At 43.5% G+C, this 16,079-nt stretch overlaps 1 long non-coding RNA gene across 1 annotated transcript; it reads left to right on the forward strand.

Moving 5' to 3' along the window:
- Positions 1-15,061: 15,061 nt before the first annotated feature.
- Positions 15,062-15,517, forward strand: LOC147584563 (uncharacterized). The gene is made up of 2 exons (XR_015255586.1): positions 15,062-15,186; positions 15,296-15,517. It is a non-coding gene; the product is annotated as an uncharacterized LOC147584563 (long non-coding RNA).
- The last annotated feature ends 562 nt before the right edge of the window (positions 15,518-16,079 follow it).

Raw genomic sequence — 16,079 nt, forward strand, 5'->3', positions numbered from 1 at the left:
GGGTGTGGAGTTTGGTGAGCTCTTTATAGATTTTGGATACTAGCCCTTTGTCCGATATGTCATTTGCAAATATCTTTTCCCATTCCGTTGGTTGCCTTTTAGTTTTGTTGGTTGTTTCCTTTGCTGTGCAGAAGCTTTTTATCTTCATAAGGTCCCAGTAATTCACTTTTGCTTTTAATTCCCTTGCCTTTGGGGATGTGTCGAGGAAGAGATTGCTATGGCTGAGGTCAGAGAGGTCTTTTCCTGCTTTCTCCTCTAAGGTTTTGATGGTTTCCTGTCTCACATTCAGGTCCTTTATCCATTTTGAGTTTATTTTTGTGAATGGTGTGAGAAAGTGGTCTAGTTTCAACCTTCTGCATGTTGCTGTCCAGTTCTCCCAGCACCATTTGTTAAAGAGACTGTCTTTTTTCCATTGGATGTTCTTTCCTGCTTTGTCAAAGATTAGTTGGCCATACGTTTGTGGGTCTAGTTCTGGGGTTTCTATTCTATTCCATTGGTCTATGTGTCTGTTTTTGTGCCATAGGTCAGCCATATTAAAGAGAAATCTGAAATATCAGTGGCTTGTATGAGGTAGAGGTGTTATTTATCAGGTAACGAGAAGTCAAGAGTGAGTTAGGGAGTCCAGTGTTGGCACAGGCTGTCGGGAAGCACCTTCTGCCATGGTGCTCAGCCAGCCCACATGGGTCACAAGATGGTTCCTACTCTGTATCATCATTGAATCTATATTCCAGAAATGAAGAAGTGTGGAAAAGGTGAAAGGATAACAGACAAGCCAGCCAAGTTTGTCCCATTTTAAATGTCTCATTGGAAGCACCCAACAAAATTTTCTTTCAAATTCGTTGGTCAGAACTGTTTCACATGGGAAATGTTAGCTACAAGGAAGGTTGGGAAAAGTAAGGTTTTTTAGCTGGACAATCGCCACACCCAATAAAATTGGTATTGTGTTAGTAAGGAAGTAAATGAGAAATAGGTATTGAGTAGGTAACAGTTGCCCACCTAAATAATTGAATGTGATGGCTAGAGAAGTTTCCATTATACCTTGGAGACATGTCTGCTGGTCACCACAGAAAGCCCACCCGAAGAATTGGGCCTCCTAGAAATGAAATGAGTTTTAGTTTCAAGTTTTGGGAAGGATTGATTTACAATATATGCCATCTGGGTGGCCCTTTGCCTTGCAAAATCTATTGACTGCTACTTGAACTCGCAAGCAAATGATTGATTTAACTGCCTATAAATTAAGCTTAGACTACTTATGTCTGAAATTGCTAGAGATGTTCAAGGTACGAATTCTCCATTTTCTGCTGACCTTGTGAGTGTTCTGTGTCTGCTTCTTCTTGGAGCATTTACACTAAAATTGTTCTCTTAATTTCTGAGAATTTGAATGAAAGAATTCAACTGTTGAGTGGCTTTACCTGGACCATGAAAACACCAAATGCATTTTAGTTAGAAGAACTCTGCTGTGGACAAATGGACTCAGAAGAGCCCAAACTGGCTCAGTTATGGTGCTTTGAGGTCAGGGCAGCAGTGCCTCAGAAACTAATTTTGTTTCCCTTAGAAAATTAAAATCTCCAAACCAAGAGTCCCCAGGTGCTTTTGAATATTCTTATTATTTAATTGCATTGTGGTTGGTGAACCCAGGCCCTGCTGATGATAGAGAGGATAGCATCTTGTTTTCAAAAATCTATTATGTTTATGTCAGAATAGAAGGAATACTTTTCAGTATACAAGTCCCAAGATTTGGATGTTCAACACCAAACTCTGTGATATGTTTAGACCTGGCGACTTTAGGGGAAAACAAATGTCACTTTTCTTTTTTCTTTTCTTTTTTTTTTAATGTTTGTTTATTTTTGAGAACGAGAAAGAGAGAGAGAAACAGAGCATGAGCAGGGGAGGGGCAGAGAGAGAGGGAGGCACAGAATCTGAAGCAGACTCCAGGCTCTAAGCTGTCAGCACAGAACCCAACGTGGGGCTCGAACCCACCAACCATGAGAACATAACCTGAGCTGAAGTTGGACACTTAACCTACTGAGCCACTCAGGTACCCCTGAATGTCTCTCTTCATAGTGGAGGTGGGATTCAGTTACATTTCCCAGATGAAGCCCCCACTATAATCTAATGTTTTCAATTTACCCAAATCCCACCAGAAAACATAGAATTTGAAGGGCACAGGAAATACGTGGAGTCAAAGTAGTTAGACAAAAACCATTATGAGGCTGAAAACTCCATAATTAACAGTGTAATACTTCATGTCTCACAGAAACACAGATAATTAAAATGGACCAACCACTAACAACTCAAAGGAACAAACAAGGCAAAGATGGCCTCACAATGCCCCCTATCAAACATCGCAAAATTCTTCTTTGTTGTCATAAATCTGGGATAAGCTATTTTGAAGCCACAGTCCAGACATTTGTTATTCCTAATCACTATTGAACCAGTTTGAAAATTATGAAGATATATGCTGATGGGCACTTAATACTAAACAAACATAATATTCTTTGATTGTAATCTGCAACTACATACTTATATGACTGCTGTCTTTCTTCCTTTCATCTGTCCTTTCCATTCTTCCTTCCTTTCTTCAGTTTAAAAAAAAATTTTCCTTAGCCTGTAATCTTGAATGTGAAGCACAATAAAAGTAAAAGCAAAGGTAATAAGATTACAAAGCTGTTTTTCTCTCTTCCAGAAATTCACATGTGTTAACTTGGATCATCATTCAATTCTGCTAAACCAACTCTTTTTATATGGGACTAGCTGAATTTTACAGCCTATTCATCTTACACCTTTTAATTAAATGGCCTCTACCCGGTGCCCGGTCCTTAGTCCACTGTCTTACATAATGTATCTGCTTGCATTTTTCCTTCTGATTAAGAAATGGTTATAGGGAATGGAGTAGAAATATGTGAGGATTGCAACAAGGCAAAGCAATTTCATTTTTCACCTGGATGTATCCTGAGCTTTTCATTCAGGTCAGCTGAGCTTCTAAATGCTGTGAGTGATTGCCAATTCCACTTGGTTTTCCCAGCAAAGCTGAAGGTAATGAGAGGAAGAGATTTTGTGACAACCACAAGGTGGATAGAAGCATAAAACAATAGTGTTCAATTTTGAGAAAGTCAACAGAAATGTTAAAAATTAGCTAACTCTTCGGGGTGTTATGGAAAATTGGAGAGTGGAAATAATAGGTAGATGACATGTGATTAAATATTTAATTAAGCTAAATACATACACGCCTCTTAATTCTGAATATGTTCTGTAGAATCATATTCCACCAAAGTGAAGTAGAGAAACATTTTTAAACAACTCTCTCTTCTGATTATATTTAATTGCTGACTTTATCAGGCTATAACACATCATCCAACATTACTCTCAAATCAAGTCACGTTTCATATTGCTTTTCCACTTATCAGACCCAGTTTTGCAGACGGGATGACGCTCAGGGTATGAATTTCCCCTGCTTAGTCACCATATTGACTTATTAACATTTCACCTTCTTGATTAATTTAAATGGCTTTGGAGAGGTTTACCCTTTGGCACTCAGGGACCAACATAATTGCATCATAGGCCACTCCTGTCAATGTGAAAGGGCGGGCCTACGCCAGCCGACTCCATCTTGTTCTGTGTCCTTCACCTTGACCACACCTCCTCCCCTTGAGTAACCCCCCCTCACCTGCCTAACAGGACTCGGACCCTTCCCCAGGACCCTTCCCCAGCCAATCGGCTGAGGCCATAGCCATTACCTCACCAACTGCCCCCAGGCCCCAATAAAACCTTTGTCCTTTTGAAACTCGCTCTCTTTCCCTGGTATCTCACCGCTGCGTCGGTGCAGGTAGGGGATTGAGCTTGAGCTAGCTCGAATAAAGGCTCTTTGCTTTTGCATCGGACTCGGCTCCCTAGTGGTCTTTGGGGATCACGAATTCTGGGCATAACATTTGGGGGCTCAGCCCGGGATCCCCAAGAACCCCGAGGGACCCCCGACCCGGAGAGCCTGACTGGCCACGGTTAGTGTCTGTTTGTTCTGTCTTTTCTGTGTGAGCTCATTTCTGGAATTCTGGTAGTGCCCAACGCGGTCTAAGTGGACGCCCTGGAGGACCACGGGCCAGGAGTTTCGGAAGACGTTCCGATTCTCCCTTCTGGAGGGACATGGAATCCCCTCAAAGGTCTGAGACGAGGCGGGTCGCTCCCGCTGGTCGGCGTGAGGCCGTCGTCTTTGGAGGGACGTGGAATCCCCTCATCGGTTTTGGAGGGACATGGAATCCCCTCAAAGGTCTAAGCTAGTTTGCAGTTTTGCTTCCATGGAGTTGGAAGACTTTCCAGGGGCCCTCTGTTTGTCTGTTTTTGTGTTTCTCTGTTTTGTTCTGTGGACTTACTGGACGGACGTTATGGGACAGACTCAGACTACTCCTCTAAGTATTATGATTGATCACTTTAAGGATGTGAGGGGAAGAGCTAACAACCTCAGTGTGGAAGTCCGAAAGGGTCGGTTGCAGTTTTTTTGTTCTAGCGAGTGGCCAACTTTCAATGTCGGATGGCCACCAAGGGGACCTTCGACCTCCCTACCATCCACCGAGTCAGGAGTATCATCTCTCAGCCTAAGGTGGGCCATCTTGATCAGCTCCCTTACATTATCACTTGGCAGGACCTTGTAGAAGACCCACCCTCTTGGCTTAAGCCCTTCCTAACCCTGCTCCCTCCGGAGCCAAAACCCATTCTTGCTTTGCAGGAGACAGAGAAGAGGAAAAGTCTTACCCAGCCTTCAGCACCCCTCTACCCTGTCCTACAGGGGGGTACTGAAGAAGAATTAATTTTTCCTCCCCCGTATAACCCCTCTAGGATGCCTGAAGAACACCATCCTCCCCCTCTGGGGGAGGCAGACGCTGTTCCCAGAGCGGGAGGCGGAAATGCTCCAGGGGGAAGCCCGCCCTTTACCAGACAAAGGGCTCAGAGGGGGCAATCCGCCTCCGCCGCCAACTCCACTATTCTGCCCCTGCGAGTCACCGGACCCCCAGACGCGGAGGGGAATCAGCCCCATCACTATTGGCCTTTCGCCACTAGTGACCTCTACAATTGGAAAGCTCAGAATCCTAAGTGTTCCGAGAAACCGGCAGGGCTTATTGATTTATTAGACTCTGTTCTTTTTACCAATCAGCCCACGTGGGATGATTGCCAGCAGCTTTTGCAGGTCCTGTTCACGACTGAAGAAAGAGAAAGAATCCTCAGTGGGGCCCGAAAACTAGTTCCAGGCGCAGACGGAAATCCCACCACCAACCAGGCTCAGATAGATGCCTCCTTCCCCTTAACTCGGCCCCAGTGGGATTTCAACACGGCAGAAGGTAAGGAGAGGCTCCGGGTCTACCGCCAGACTCTAATGGGGGGTCTCCGAATGGCTGCTAGAAAGCCAACCAATTTGGCCAAGGTAGGAAATGTACAACAGGGAAAAGATGAATCTCCGGCTGCCTTTTTAGAACGGATCATGGAGGCATTCCGTACCTATACCCCCATGGATCCAGAGGCTCCGGAAAGCAAGGCAGCTGTTATCATGGCCTTTGTAAACCAATTGGCCATAGACATTAGGAGAAAATTACAGAAAATAGATAGACTAGGAGAAAAAAAGTCTGCAGGACTTACTGGTGGTAGCCGAAAAGGTATATAATAACCGGGAGCCTCCTGAGGACAAGCAGGCTCGTGCCATGGTGGCTGCCAGCAGTAAGCAGACTCGAGACCTGGCCAGAATACTACTAGCTACCACTGCTGACTTCCCCGAGGAACGAGACTGCCGTCTCCGGCAGCTGGCAGACGACACAAGAAAAGGTAAAATCACCAAGGGGGGGGGAAGCAGAGGCTGCAGAAGGATCAGTGCACATACTGCAAGGAGATAGGGCATTGGGCCTGAGATTGTCCAAAAAGAGCTGGCAGGAAGGGAAGCAAGACTGATCGAGTAAAAGTCCTAGAGCTAGATGAACTAAGTGATTAGGGGAGTCAGGGTTCGGACCCTCTCCCCAAACCCAGGGTAACTCTTAAAGTGGAGGGGACCCCTATTGACTTCCTTGTCGACACCGGAGCACAACATTCGGTCCTCCACACCCTACAAGGAAAACTAGCTAGCAAGAAGTCCTGGGTACAAGGGGCAACTGGTATGAGCCAGTATTCATGGACTACCCGAAGAACAGTAGATTTGGGAACGGGCCGGGTATCCCACTCCTTTATGGTAATACCAGAATGCCCCTACCCGCTGTTAGGACGGGACTTACTGACCAAGATTGGAGCTCAGATAACTTTCAGACAAGGGGGGCCTCAGGTCACCGATGGCAAGGGCCACCCCATCCAGGTCCTGACCATGAAACTGGAGGATGAATACCTCCTCCACCAGGAGGCGCTCCCGAGAGAGGATAATATAGACAGATGGCTACGAGAATTCCCCTCGGTTTGGGCAGAGACAGGGGGGATGGGACTAGCCACTCATAGGACCCCAGTCCTGGTAGAGCTCAAGCCAGGAGAGAGTCGGTAAGGATCAAACAATACCCCATGTCTCAGGAGGCCTGGAAGGGGATCCAGCCACACATCCGGAGACTACGAAGCCTAGGGGTACTAGTTCCTTGCCAGTCTGCCTGGAACACCCCCTTACTGCCGGTCAAAAAGCCTCACACAAATGACTACCAACCGGTACAAGACATCCGGGAAGTAAATAAGAGGGTCGTGGACATACACCCAACTGTTCCCAACCCATATACTCTCTTGAGCTCCTTGGCGCCCTCCAGGGTCTGGTATACTGTACTAGATTTAAAGGATGCCTTCTTCAGTCTGCCATTGGCACCCCAGAGCCAACCCTTGTTCGCCTTCGAGTGGCATGATCAGGAGGAGGGCTACAGTGGGCAACTCACCTGGACATGGCTACCTCAGGGATTCAAAAATTCACCCACCATCTTCGACGAGGCACTACACGAGGACCTGGTATTTACAGACACCTTCTCTGGCTGGGTGGAGGCATACCCAACCAAGCATGAAACGGCTCAGACGGTGGCTAAGAAGCTACTAGAAGACATCTTACTCAGGTATGGTTTTCCTGCCATGGTAGGATCAGACAATGGACCAGCTTTTATCTCGCAGGTAACACAGGCAGTAGCCAAGGCGGTGGGGGCAAACTGGAAATTACATTGTGCTTATAGGCCCCAGAGCTCAGGACAGGTAGAAAGAATGAATAGAACCCTAAAAGAGACCCTTACCAAATTAACCATGGAGACTGGCGGGGACTGGGTGACTCTCCTACTGTACGCCCTTTACCAGGTTAGAAACACTCCTTACACTCTGGGTTTTACTCCCTACGAGATCATGTTTGGCAGGCCACCCCCTGTTATTCCCAGCCTTTGAGCTGAACTTATTGCCGAGTTTAAAGATCAAGAACTTTTTCTTTCCTTGAGCAGGCTCCAGAGGGCGCACGAGGACATTTGGCCGTGCCTCCGTGCCATCTACGAGGCTGGCCCGATCCCGACACCTCCTCAGTACAGGCTGGGAGACTGGGTCTACGTCAAGAGGCACCACTGAGAGACTCTCGAGCCGCGCTGGAAGGGACCCTACATCGTGGTGTTGACAACCCCCACCGCTCTCAAGGTAGACGGCATCGCGACCTGGGTCCATCACACCCACGCTCAGCCAGCGGACCCCTCCTCGATCCGGAAGGACGTTGTCATGCGATGGGCCATCAGTCGGGACCAACACAACCCGCTCAAGCTCAAGCTACAGCGCATTTGACCTACCTAATATTGGTAACTCTGTTAAATCTGCTTGTCATTGCTCATGCTGCCGGGAGTCCCCACGCCCCCCAAAACATCACCTGGCAGATCATAGACACCAGCTTGGGGACAATACTTAATCAGACGTCCCAGAGCCACCCCAGGGACACTTGGTTCCCAGAACTTTGTGTAAACCTCCAAACTCTGTTCCCCTTGTCACCATAAATGCAGCCGGTCCCATGATTGGGTCCCTAAGCTACATGACAAGGGGGGAATGAAAGGGCGGGCCTACGCCAGCCGACTCCATCTTGTTCTGTGTCCTTCACCTTGACCACACCTCCTCCCCTTGAGTAACCCCCCCTCACCTGCCTAACAGGACTCGGACCCTTCCCCAGCCAGGACCCTTCCCCAGCCAGTCGGCTGAGGCCATAGCCATTACCTCACCAACTGCCCCCAGGCCCCAATAAAACCTTTGTCCTTTTGAAACTCGCTCTCTTTCCCTGGTATCTCACCGCTGCGTCGGTGCAGGTAGGGGATTGAGCTCGAGCTAGCTCGAATAAAGGCTCTTTGCTTTTGCATCGGACTCGGCTCCCTAGTGGTCTTTGGGGATCACGAATTCTGGGCATAACAAATGCTGATGTTCAAGAAGACAGAAATGCGATGATGCTTTTCTGGACAAGGACAACTCTGGAAGAATGGCGGAACATCCTGGCTTAGGTTTTGAAGCTCAGTGCTTTTTAGTTAAAGGAAACTCCTGAGTGGAGATCTAGCACCTTGTCCCATCAAGTTTTACTCCAGAAGATATTCACACAAATGTACCAATACTCCTGTTTCCAGAAGAGTATTCAACATCACTGGAGGAATTCAAAATCACTAGAAAGTGGTTAAAGAGATGTATGAGTAGAAAAGGTATTTAAAAATGTTTCAAAATTAAGAAGTGCTTTAAACGTTTGCGTATACATATGTGAGCGCATTAACTCCAGATACAGAAAGTTGCCCCTATGGTCGTCGTGGTGTTTTCTTTCCTACTGGTATGCTTAATTAATCATGTTTATTTCTCCTACTAGACTGTGACTCTTCTAGGACAGGAACTGAGTCGTAAGCAAACTGTATTGCAAGTAGTGTACTTGCACAATGTAATTGGTACATGATTACTGATTGAATTGGATGGAATTGAATTAACTTAATACTGGCAAATGTCACTATCCAATCAGTCAGCAAGCACTGGAGGCTTGCACTAGGGAAACAGGCTGGCCCTGGGACTAGGTATTCTCTAAAAAGAAGGTTGGTTATATGATTTTGATTAAAGCTAATATTGGATTTTTCTAAGCATAGTAAGGAATAGTTACCTGATTCTGCATTTCCCCTCAATCCCAAAGGAAACTGGGTACCTATTATGCAATCTTCAACATCCTAGTACCTTCCCTTTTCCATAGCATAAAATAAGCTATCCCTACAGAGATCATTTATGAGTGTACTTTGTTTTAAAAGCACATCTGTCTTGCTAATCAGTATTACAGGTGCTGTATTTTAGAGGGCCATTGACCTCTAAATAGTTCCAGAACACTTGACACTCAGCAACCATTTTCTTCATGCCATAGCATGTGGTGCACTAAAAGAAAAAAAAAAATCATAATTGCAAAGTTACAGCATAATCAAACAAAACAGGAATGCTAACACAATCAAAATAACTAAATAAAGGCATTTAACGAAAGAATTAAGAATAAATCTTGCGAGGCAGATGAAGTGGTCCGTGTTGTGATTAAGAGGTGAGTTCAAAGCTGAACTCTGAATCATGAGAGAGGATTTAAATTAGGCTCTTTGTCTACTGATTTGGGGGGTGGGGGCTCACCCTGTGGCTGCTGCTCTGAGCAACATGCAGAGAAATAGCTGGAGGGGAAGTGAGGAAATCATGTACCACTGAGGGTGAGAACAAAGGGAAAGAAACTAAAAACAATGCAGAAATGCTTTCAGTGTAACTGGTAAAACCTCAAAAGACAGAGCCACTGGACCGATTTAATGGCATAAAGAGTTTCCTCTGATAACACATCACCCAAAAGTAAAGAATGCTGTGGAGTGGAACATAGTTCATCCATAAGCCCTCAGGATCAGAAGTATCAATAGTAATCCTTGGGGTACAGGAAAGTTATGTGATTCTTGTCATCGTGTCTGCCCCTCTTCATTCCTCCAACACATACACACACACACACACACACGCACGCACACAGAGTTTATCTCAGGGCTGGTTTGATATTATGAATTACAATACATCAATGTTTGGATTTTAATCACCTTAGTTAGGATTATTCACCAATTTAATTAATATATCTCAAAAATTCATCAAAATCCGAGTAATATGCAACCCCCTGGGCATATGTCATACATTCAAATCCTGTAAATCCTTTACCCAATTCCTTGTGATAGAACAAACTTCTTCCTTTTTTTTTTTTTAAGTCATTTACAGGAAATCAAGGTGTAAATCAGGATCATTTTCTTTTTCTTTTTCTTTTCTTAAGAGTTATCTTTTTATTTTTGAGGGAGAGAGAGAGAGAGAGAGAACGCGCGCGCGCACGCGCGGGGCAAGCTGGGGAGGGGCAGAGAGAGAGAGGGACAGAGGATCCAAAGCGGGCTCTGCACTGACAGCAGAAAGCCCAATTTGGGGCTCAAACTCATGAACAGTGAGATCATGACCTGAGCTGAAGTTGAATGCTTAACCAGCTGAGCCACCCAAGTGCCCTGTAGGATCATTTTCTTAAGCCCATGCAGCATATTTTGTCTCACAATCTTGAGTGGTATTGATAGCATAAAAAAAAAAAAAACTACATTCATATTAGTAGATTAAAACATTACAACTGGTAGTAGTTTGTTTCTTTTTAAAATTATTTTTATTTTAAAGTAATGAATAAAATGATTTCAAGTCACATATTTTCTTTTTAAAAAATTTTAAAAATGTTTTTATTTATTTTTGAGAGAGAGAGACATAGCACAGTGGCAAAGGGGGAAAGAGGGGGAGACACTGAATCCGAAGCAGGCTCCAGGCTCTGAGCTGCCAGCACAGAGCCCAATGCAGGGCTCGAACCCATGAACCACGAGATCGTGAGCCGAAGTCAAACGCTTAACTGGAGCCATCCAGGCACCCCTCACATCACATATTTTCTAAAAGTTTTTTAATATAAATTGCAGTCCCCTCCACTTTTTCTATGTCCCAACCTTGTCCCCGAAAGGTTTTAATTCTTCTGGCTGTTGCTTCTTCTATTTATCTCAATATTCTAAAATAATTGACTTGCATTACTAGTTCTTCAATCATCAATTTCAGATATTATCACTTTATTTTTGTTATGGCAATTAAGTCCACCCTGCCTCAGTCACACACATAAATAAGCATGTAGACACACACACACACACACACACACACACACACACACACACACACACATTCTTCCCTTTCCCTCATTCTCCCAATGTAGTTTAACATTATGTTTTTAGGGGCACCTGGGTGGCTCAGTTGGTTAAGCATCCGACTTCAGCTCAGGTCATGATCTAAATGGTTTGTGAGTTCAAGCCCTGCATGAGGCTTCATGCTGACAGTGGGAAGCCTGCTTGGGATTCTCTCTCTCCCTCTCTTTCTGCCCCTCTCCCACTCACTCTCTCTGTCTCTCTCTCTTAAAAAAAAATAAATAAACATTACTTTTTAAACAGGAAGTCAGGGTTTACATTACTTAGTAGGCCTTGATAGTATATACATGATAGCATTTTTTTCTCTTACATTTTGCCTGTGGAATTAATTAATCATTGCCTTTCCTCCCCCTATTTTCCCAGTTTCATTTGGAACATTACTACGTTTTCCAAATATTCCAATGATCTTTCAAATACCTATTGGTAAATTTTTCAGTTGACTGAACAGAATTCCTTTTTTTATTTGGCCTTGATTGTTTTCTGGAAGACCTTCACTCTGCAGGTGTCTGTCCCCTGCTCTGGCTTCCTTGGGTCTCCTGTGCTGTTCAGATTCTCCCTTAACTAGATTTCATGTCCTTCTCATTTTTCATTTTCTCTCGTGTTTTTCTGATACACATCCCACAGTAGCTTACTAAAAGGAGGATCTAAAGAGAGAAATTTTAAGAACTTGTATACCTGAAAATTAATTTATTTTCACTTCCCATTCTATTGATAATTTCCCTGAGTATAGAATTCTGGATTGAAAATACTTTCCTTCAGAGGTTAAAGGCATTACTTCCCTATTTTATAACATCCCACATTTTTATTAAGAAATCTGATGGCAGGTGAATTCTATTTTGTTATGTTTGATAATAATTGTTTTCCTCACACCAAAAGCTTCTAGGACTTCCTCTTTTTCTTTACTGTTTTTAGATTTACTGACAGGTTTAAGTATTTTTTAGTTTCATTTTATTCATTTGCTTGATACCCCGTGAGCTTTTCTAATATGATGATGTGTACCTTTCGGTTCTGGAAATTTTCTTGTCGAATTTATTTGGAATTATTTTCCCTTTTATATATTCTGTTGGCCTTTCTCTAAGCATTCATGGTGAAACTCCCGGGATCATCCTTTTTCTTTTCTCATGTATTCTATTCTTTTCATGTCTTTTTTTTTTTTTTCAATTTTCTGGGCAATTCCTCTGGCTTTATTTTTTAAGAAATTAATATACATACATTAGTTTGTCTGTCTTGTGTCTATTTATTGTAAACCCTTTTACTGGTGTTTGTTTGTTTCCCTCATTGATATTGCTTCTTCTCTCAGAGGACCTGCACCATGGCACGTTTATATTTAGATATAAATATACATTTGTTACTCTTCTCACCTTTGTGTTTGAATGACATCAATGTCAGAGCTGATAGAAGGAGGGAAAAATAAAACACAAATGTGAAGTGCTAAAAAAGAGCAAGTTAGAGCAGTGTACATGTTGCTGAGTTATGAGTGTTCAAACTTCCCTCTTTTATGTAGTTATCACTTCTGCACATTCATAAAAATGGATTTTACTGACAGTTTAAAAGTCAAAACATAGGAACTCATACATAATTCAAAATACATAGGAGTTTGTTACAGAATTCAGTTGCTGAAATAAGAAAAATAAAAAGAACCTAGCTGTCCCACTAATTCTATGACTAAATCATACTAAAACAAATCAAAACAAAAACATCTCCCAATGGTGGGGAAGCCTATTTTCCACGATTTTCTTGGGGACTTGAAAACATTTACACCCTTGCCATTTCATTCCAATTCTGAGTCTTCCCCCCCCCCCCCCCGAATACTAACCAACAAGCAGACACAGAACACTAAAACAAGAAGGATGAGGTATGATACAGGAACATCAACCTTAGACTGGAAATCTAAGTGATGGCCATGTCTTTCTACATGTGTTGGTTTCAAGGTTCATAGCAAAGGGTTGCCCCTGAGGTAAAGCCCAGCCGTTGACTCCACCTGGTACTCAAGGAGCCACCTAGCCATAAATGCAGAGACTCCAAATGCCACACATTTATTTACTGCAGAGTGAGACCCGTGTTGCAAACCCTGTTTGAAGTCAGCCAAACCCTGTTGTGAAATTGCCCCGGCACCAGACGCACAGATCCGAAAACTCTGCCATTTCTGATGGCCGCCGCAGGGACTCCACTCAGAGTGAGGTCTCACACATACTCCTGGTGAAGAGCAGTGAAGGAAGTGGGTTCAGTAATCACTTTTCCAAAGACAGAGGTAGTATTTTAAACTACTGTAAGGTGCATAACCAGATTTAAATTGAGGGGAGGCAAAACAAAACAAACCAATACAAAAAAAACCCATTACTCTAATAACTCAGAACCAACTAGGCCACTTCCATTGTTCCCTTCTCATTTTGGGATGAATATTCTGTCTCTCATCTCTTGTTCTATTATTTTATACCCCCATATTTTCTTGTCTCCTTTTTTACACTTTTTTTAATTTAAGCTTTTCCTCCTCTTGTTTTTTCTTTATGTCTCTCCATCTGCTCCACCTCTCTCTCCTTGATTGATTTCCTTTGTGTTTCATTCCATAGCTGCCATAACATTGATATAAGGGTCCAATATAAGGATCCTGTATCACTCTTTCCCATCTTGTTTGCTCCTGTCACTAAGGTAACAAAAGAGCTGTGAAAACAAAACACAGCATGATCTGAACCTCATAGTGTTTTCTTTTCTGACCTTGCAGAGCAACCTGCTGGAATGTGAAAGCGGTATGTATTCTGGAGTCCCTCACTTGGTGAGGAGAAATCTGGGAGATGAAAAAGGTGGGTCTTTCTTGCAGGTTTCTTGTGCAGAGGCACTCTGATTCCAGCTCCTGCTGGAATAAGAATAAGACATATGGCAGTCCATGGAGGTTTTCCCGGAAAAGACCTATGGTCACATTATAGCACCCCTGGAAGCTGCGGTAGTGCCATCAGGTGGTGGCAGTTTGTGTGCCGGGATATAGGTGTGTCTACATGTGCATTCATGTGCCTGTAACTCTCAGTGCTTGTGTGTATGTGTGTGTTTGTGTGTGTGTGTTTGCATGTGTGTGCACATGCCTGTGTATGTGAGCTTTGTATGCAGTTTCCCTAAATGTATATATAATCCCCTAAACCTTGCAATTAATGGTGTCGACTATCTCAATAAAAAATCCCATCACCATTACATCATGAGTGTTTATGCAGGTAAAAGTGCATCAAACAGTACAATTGAAATGTGTTCATTCTATACCCAACAAATATCCATGTACCAGGAAAATAAATCTCACATAACACAATATCTGTCACAGAGTCAGAGACAATAGGACCTCATCTCCTGGTAGGTCTCATGGCATGATTGGTCACAATATGTCACTCTTGCCATTTTCCTCACACAAAACACTCTTCATCTGAGGCTCTACAATGAGTCCTCTGAAGTCACTCAAGTCACATTGTGTACATTAAGGTGGAGACAGAGAATCTCACCAGTGTGATGGGAGAATCCCCACTCACATTCGTGTCCATCTGCCAGTGGAAAGAGGGGCTTCATGTAGTCTGAAGAACGCTTTTGCAAGTAAACAATTTAAGTTAGTTATTGTAAGACAGTATAAATATAAACAGTGCCAAATTATGATTTGAGTTTCCTTTAGAGGCTAAATCTTGTGAATTGTGAAGTACCCAACCGTTACTTTTCTCAAGGTTCCACTTGCAGTACATCACTTTAGCCCCATCACAGAACACAAATGAGCAAGCATGGTCACAGGTTCACATCAGGAAACTGAGGAATGGAGCCCTCTCTGAACTCTCTTAGGTTTGTGTAGATTCTTATTGTGATGTCAACCCTGGCCATCACGTGTGGTGACTCTGCTTTATGGCATTTCTATTAGTGTTCCTGCTAAATAACAGGATTGGCCCACCAAACCTGGCTGTGGACCCCTTTCAATGCAAACCAAAGCTCAACATCTTCCTAAGTCCATTTTGAATACATGAGATTTGTTGGGCAGCTAGTGAGTAGGAAGAGTAGGAGGTTGAATATGGGTAAAGTATGATGAATTGTTCTATGGTCTTCTCCTAGCAAGATGCCAATCTTACTCTCTAATTCTCTGCATTTCCCAGGAAATTGCTATAGCAATGAAGCATAAGATGTGCCACCCAGGACAACCATATCCATAAAGAAAGGAGACCTCTTCTGGTTGCACATCAGGGTGCAACCTCTTCCTGTACCAGGGGAAGGTACCATGGAAATTTACTCACTAAGTTGATTAAGAATAATTTTTTTCCATTCATTGTCCTGTACTACCAGAACAGTATAAAATGTCGAGGCAGGTGTTTCAGTGATTTCAAGGCTACAAATTTAAATTCCTTAAGTCAATCACAGTACAATAACTACAGAAATTAAGAAGCATTTCACAGGATCCATGTAAAATAGTACACAAGTGTCTAGTACAGCGTTAGCTACCTTTTGAACAGAGCTCAATATTGATCTCCCCGTGAAACAGTGTTTCCAGATTTTTTGACAATAGTAGACATGATTGACAAAGATTCGCTTAACATAAGGTTAAGGGAAATGTTGAAGTTGTTTTCGGCTAATGTGTGTCCCTAGGAAAGTCATCTCAGTGACAGAATTGACACTGGATATGTGGATACTGTCAGTACTCTCTCCCTCTAGGTACCCAGCAGCCCAGATGCATGACAGGTGCTCTCCAAACAGGAGAGATCAGGGATTGATTGAGTGGTGCCAGGAAATCAACTATCTTTCCTCATATTTGAGAACAGTGTAATTGTGGAGGTTGTCAGAAGAATGGAAATGGAGTATATCTGGGGAGGGAGGAGGAAGAGGAACACGCAGTGTGAGTTGCAAAGAGGTACCTAGGCAAAGTCCTGCACAGTCATGGGGACA

The sequence above is a fragment of the Puma concolor genome, chromosome A1 (genome assembly GCF_028749965.1).
Source record: "Puma concolor isolate L17-30 chromosome A1, mPumCon1.1.hap2, whole genome shotgun sequence".
NCBI classification, from domain to species: Eukaryota; Metazoa; Chordata; class Mammalia; order Carnivora; family Felidae; genus Puma; species Puma concolor.